Genomic DNA, 6,923 nt, shown 5'->3' with positions numbered 1-6,923 from the left:
TGTTAGGTCTTGCAAGTCCTTTGTATGGTACACATGTGATGGTTCATGGGTTACTTGGTGTTAGACTTTATTTTTTTGTTTATACGCTTTGTTATTATCTTCAAAAGCATTTTCTACTTTAACCATCATCACCTTAAGGTGCCTAGGGAACCCCTCAAAGACAAATGAGACGAAAACTTTGTTAAGTTGTAGGGACTAATTCACCTTTGACCTTATGGCCGCTAGGCAGACCAAGTTTTTTGTTAGATTGTATGGGCTTGACCTTATTGACAGTTTTAGGTCAAATAACTAGTTTTTATATCACTTGAATTAGTGTAAGCTATTGTATAAAAAGCCATTTCATAGAAAGCAAAACTCTCTCTCTCTCTCTCTCTCTCTCTCTCTCTCTCTCTCTCTCGTTCGCCTGTGGACATAATTGATCATCCTGATCATCTGAACCACATAATTGATTGTATTTTTTTTTCATTTTGCGTTATTACTTTGTGTGAAATCGTTTATCGCTTTTTGACATTCTTAAACCCTATCAAGGTAGAGACTAATATGACTTAAGTTTGAGTATGTAAGTCTATATCATACATTTCATTATTATTATTGTACTATCATTCTTGTATTGTTTGGTTCGATGTATAAGTTTAAAAATGTAATGTTCTACTAAAAATGTGCTCCAAATGTGATAATTGGTGCTTTTAAAGGTATTAAGGTGAAAGAAGTTACTTTTTAATATATAAATATGTGCTTTTTCATTCAATTTTTTTTGAATGAAAAACCAACATTTAAAATTATAAAAGATGAAAAATCAACAATATTAATATAAAGAAATTTGATTATGTGGATCCTTTAATTAATAGATTAAATGAACGAATGATGATAATTGCAGATTGTAGTGATGGAGAACAAATATAACATGGATCGATTGTTGATTGCAACAAATAAGAATGACTACTGTCGAATGTTCGCAAGATGAGAAACGATGATTGGATAACAGAGAAGGGGAAAAGGCGAACAAGAGGTAAGGCACCCTTAAAACCGGGAAACAAATTAGGTAGAATTTCTATTAGAACGACCATGTATTCGAGGGTTCTATACCTAACAATACATACCTAACAACCACATATTTCTTCTTTCTTTCTCTCTCTCTCTCTCTCTCTCTCTCTCTCTCTCTATATATATATATATATATATATATATATATATATATATATATATATATATATATATATATATATATATATATATATATATATATATAGGCGGATTAAGGGCCAAGGAGGCCATGGCCCCCCTGGTTTTAACCTGTTAATATATATATATATATATATATATATTGATTATGTACAGTTATTCAATTTAGAAGAACGTAATTATAGAAACTTGAAAGGAAATCGTGACAAAAGTAAAAATTTAAAGTATTTGAGAATACCTATAAGGGTAAATGTCACTATAGCTCATTCAACTATCGTCATTTATCCTATTTGGTCACTAAAGTATTTTTTTTGCCCAACAGGTCATTAAACTTACAACTTACAGGTCTATTAAGTCATTTTCGTTAGTTTTTAACAGATCTTCCGTTAACTAGTAATTATAATATACAAGAATGGTCCCTATGATTTCAATTTCTTTCGTGGTTGGTCCTTTACTAGCATCGTTCGTCACTTACATCACTACTGTTCTTGAACATGTTGTAAAGTTGCTTGTTCTTGAATATTAGAGCTACCTGACCTGTTTTTTGTCTTCCAGCCGATGTAAAGTTGCTTGTCTGAACCCATGGATATCTGAAAGCTCACAATGTCACCATCTTTTAAGTTCTTTTCCTTCACAAATCGGCTCCAACCTTTGCTTAAAACGTAGCTCTGGCTACTATTCAAGTATGAGTAACAAAATCACAAAATCTCCATACATTCATCCCGATGTCTTCGAAATGTAAAAGAACTCCTTTGGAAGTGCTTCCACTTTGCAACGGTAAGTGCTTCTCTACATGCTACTTTGGTACCGGTTCAGTTTTCTGACATCGCTAGGGGTGACTGTCTTCTCAAAAAGTTGTTCCCGGGCGTTGACCAAGTTTTCGCTGGGGGTGACTGTCTTCTCTTACTTTGTTCTAGCTCATCATTATATGCGTGTTTCCTCAACAAAGCGTCGATCTCAACTTTTGAATGAGAATTAAAGAAACTAGCTTCCAACCCCGCTTCATCGGTGTCAAGAACCATGCTGCCCCCACTGCCGATCAATGGAAGCGTAGTCACCGGTGCTGCAACTGTTGAAGTTGTTTCTGTAGTTGTGCTTTGATTATCAATGGAACTTTCTTCCATTGTAATTAGTGTTCTTGAAGGAGATAGAAGCTGGAAGAAGAATGAGGTTCTATATATAGAGAGAGAAATATGATGTATATGAAGTGGGTGTAAGAGAAAGGTTGAGTATAATAGTTGACGGGGTTGCCCGAGGTAAAGGGTGGTGGTTGTCGGAATTAAACGGTGATGACGTCGGTGATGAACTATGTTGGTATAAGACCAACCACGAAAGAAACTGAAATCATAGGGACTATTCTTGTAAATTATAATTACTAGTTAACGGAAGATCTGTTAAAAACTAACGAAAATGACTTAATAGACATGCAAGTTGTAAGTTTAATGACCTATTGAGTAAAAAAAATACTTTAGTGACCAAATAGAATATATGACGATAGTTGAATGGGCTATAGTGACATTTACCCTACCTATAATTCCTAATTTGAAGGAAAAAACTTATCATCCGAAAAGAAAATATTGAAAAATTTTAGTTTTTAATAACCATGGAAAGAAAATTCAAACATTATTAAATTATAAAAAGTAAAACTCAAAACCTAAACCTTAATCATCAATCATCGGTGCCTCTCTTCTTGTAGTCTCGGTTACATGGTTGTCAAAATATTTGAGTCGATGAACCCCTGCCATCGAATGTCCGGGCTCTCTGCCTCTCTGGCTTTCGCGACTACGATCGCCGAAGAACCAACCGACTTCAGTAAATCTCTACAACCTTGCTTTACATGTAAGTCATACATCTTCTTTCCCTTTTGTGTTATGTTTTGTTCTTTCTCTTGTTAGAGATTTAGAGTTGCTTTAAGGTTTCTTTATTGCTTTTTATTTACTTGTCGATGGGTATAATACATTAGTAGACTGTAGTCACTTGTGCCTCTCTATGCTACCCTGTGCCTCATCACAATCACTCAGACTACAACGATAGCTGCTGACTTTTTTTTTTATCCTTTCATAGATATTTACATACATATGATTATTAGTCACATATATTTTATTAAGTTGTTTAGGATATAGTTTTGGTTTTTTTTCTTAAGAGACCATAAAATATAATTTTTTTTTCCTAATGCGTATGTATGACAGAATTTGAGACGATGGCATGCTTTTATTATTCTTTTTATTTTTGTGGTTATATTTGCATTGTTTAGTTGTCTAATTAGAGTTTGAGATAAATTGTTACAAAACTAATACTTAAACAAAAAGTATAAGGTTTCTTTGATATGTTGTAAATGTAAACCAAATTAAGCTTTTTCATATTCTTTTTTTTTTTTTTAAGTTTTAGTTTCAGCCTCTCTAATAATGTTGTCCGTGTTCCGCTCCTCTCTCTTTCTCTCTCTCTCTCTCTCTCTCTCTCTCTATATATATATATATATATATATATATATATATATATATATATATATATATATATATATATATATAGAGAGAGAGAGAGAGAGAGAGAGAGTCAAGATCAAATAAGAGGGAAATTTTTGGTAGGAAGGTAAGAAATTTTTTTAGATACATATTTTCTTAGCAAAAAATGAAATGAATCATTAGATGATTCAAAAGTAAGATGATTCACAAGAAAAAAATTCCAAAAAAACACCTTCATGATTCATTTTTAGGTAAATCAAGAAAAAAAAAATTCACCTTCGCCAAAAAAATAAGTCGAAAAAAAAATTACTTACCGGATATATATATATATATATATATATATATATATATATATATATATATATATATATATATATATATATATATATATATATATATATATATATATATATATATATATATATATATATCCAACCCCTTTGTTTAAATGAAAAGTAAGATTGATCATAAAACAAATGAGTGGAGATAAGAAGTGTCACTTGGAGAACTAAGAAGATTTATTATATTTTAAGTGGTAAAGACTTTGTTATATTAATTAGTCTCTTGATTGGTTGTAATATCCTCTTGTATATTTTTAAACTACGTTTGTATTACAGTTTTGTGTTTTTGGGACTTCTGCATGTGAAATTGTTTTATATAGTTTTACTATCGGTTTTAAATTAATACTTCAAACTAGCTTAGGTCTTAGGATGGGTGCTTCAAAAAAAATTATTAATATGATGGCGGTCAACATGTCTAACTTCTAATAAGCAAACATTACCATCGCCATCTACATTTAAGATCTATGTGTATACGGCTAGCATGAATCGAACACCATCACCACAACAACATGAGGAGAATGATTACGAGGAATCTTTAAACGACGATTAGTTAGTTTATACTATTGAACTAATTTGAATGATATGTATTTAGCTCTGAAAACTTCTATTGAAATTTGAACAATTTTGTATTAAATCTTTCATTGACAATATTGTCTTACATGTTTTCTAGGATTATTTGTATTATTTTATATATTTTTTGAAATATGAAAAAAAAATCTACCATAATAAATGAGAATGACTTTGCCACATGTCATTCTCTCATAAAATTAGCCACATGTAATTTTGTCATAAATTTGAGATATATATTTAATTTCCACTTGTCATTGCTTCAATTTTATTTTCAATCTATCATTAATTTAGTTTCTAAAAATTAAACCTACCATAATGACTATTAATTTTAAATTTTAAATTTTAAATTCAATTTCAAATAAATTTACAGTTTAAACCTTTATATTTAACATTTTGTTATAACTAACTCATTTAGTACACTAAACACATAATTTTAATTAATTTATTTTTTGCATGTTTTTTTCACATAATTTCACTTAATTCAATTTCAAATTCAAATAAAATTTCTATTTAATCGTTCGTACTTAACATTTGTTTTAATCAACCCGTATAATATACGGGTCTCACAACTAGTAATATAATATAATTTGAATGGCGATAGGCCTCCGTATATTTTGGAAGTTAGACCTATAGCAAGTTAGCAACAACATATTGTCGTATTGATTTTTTTTTCTTTTTGGTTTTAATTGTATGAGAACCAAGTACGGACGACTTTGATACTTTCAGTAACGATATATGTCGTCGCGGTAAAGACTATTTGTCATAGCGAACCAGAGCTTACAATAATACTTTACTAGTTGTGAAACCCGTATATTATACGGGTTGATTAAAACAAAATTTTAAATAGAAACGATTAAATGAGAAGTTTATTTGAATTCGAAATTTTAAATAAATAAAAATTATGAGAAAAAAAACATGCAAAAAATAAATAAATTAATATTATTGTTTAGTTATCAGACCCGTATACTAAACAAGTTAATTATAACAAAATGCTAAACACAAAGGTTTAAACTGTAAATTTATTTGAAATTGAAATTGAAATTGAAATTTAAAATTTAAAATTTGAAATTAATATCATTATGGTAGGTTTAATTTATGGAAACTAATTAATAATATATTAGAAATGGAAAATGAAATAAATGATAAGTGGAAAATAAATATATCTCTAAATTATGACAAAATGACATGTGACAAATTGAATGAGAGAATGACATGTGGCAAAATCATTTTTATTTATTAGGATAGATTATTATTCTCGTTGTATTATTACAGTTGAACTTTGACATTTTGTAGTGGTCCTCATGTTGGAACTACGAATACACTAAAAATGGAAAATTTTATAAGGACAAAGGTGTCAATCTCAAAAACGATTTATCATAGAGGAAAATGCCAATATAAATAGTGTATAAGATATGAAGTACATGGTATCACTTTGATACGGACCTACACTCTTTACACAAGTTTCCTTGTCTATTTTTAGATATGTGTACTATACGTTTTCTAATGGTCCTTCAAATCTTTTACAATTTACACCATTACGATACATAGTCACTTAGGAAACATGTAGTGCATGTGACTATTTGGATATTTTTTAAGCAAAAATATATATAAAAAAAACTTCAAAAATGGTCCCTGTGGTTTTCGAAAATATCAAGTTTAGTCCCTAAGTTAAAAAAACATCACAGATGGTCCCTGTGGTTTCAAAAGTTTTAACATTTGGTCCTTCCGGCTAACTCCGTTACCATTTAGCCGTTAAGTCGGGGGTATTTTTGGCATTCCACTACACATGGACCATTTATGAGGTTTTTAATTACTTTTTTTTTAAATAAATAAATATATAATATTTAATATGCAAGGGGTCCCACCCCATCTCTATCTCTCTCTCTCTCTCTCTCTCTCTCTCTCTCTCATAAAAAAAAACCCAACAACCTATATTCTCTATCTTCTTCCTCAAAATTCGATATGCTTACACAAGTTACCGTCTCCGATCTATAGCCTATCATTTCTGGATCTCGACTGCAAAAACTTGGGGTTTCTCAAATACATATCGGATTTTTCATAAATGACTTCACTGTTTCTTGCATGTAAAACAAGAGAATTATCAGTTTCTTTCAACTCCGTGGATTCAAGCCCTGTCATCTGGTGGTTTTGGATTACTAGAGCTTTTTCGTAATCTCCAGACGCGTGATCTTCATCAGCTTCAGAAACGTTTTGACTTTCCTCCGTTGTTGAATCAACTAATTCAATAGGTACTAACTGATTACCATTATGATCAAAGAAGAATTTGAGATCTTGTGGGAGAAAATCAGAAGTTGAATCTTCCTTCTTTTCAAGTTGATTCAATTCTGTTTCAATTTCAAAATTTTTT

The 6,923-nt window shown here is 30.3% G+C and overlaps 1 pseudogene; it reads right to left on the bottom strand.

The window, feature by feature from the left end:
- Positions 1-1,661: 1,661 nt before the first annotated feature.
- Positions 1,662-2,306, bottom strand: LOC111915949 (AP2/ERF and B3 domain-containing transcription factor RAV1-like; annotated as a pseudogene).
- Positions 2,307-6,923: the final 4,617 nt, after the last annotated feature.

This window comes from Lactuca sativa, chromosome 2 (assembly GCF_002870075.4).
Source record: "Lactuca sativa cultivar Salinas chromosome 2, Lsat_Salinas_v11, whole genome shotgun sequence".
In the NCBI taxonomy this organism is placed as follows: domain Eukaryota; kingdom Viridiplantae; phylum Streptophyta; class Magnoliopsida; order Asterales; family Asteraceae; genus Lactuca; species Lactuca sativa.
Note: the sequence above shows the minus strand (reverse complement) of the source record. Positions and strands in the feature narration are given on the sequence as shown.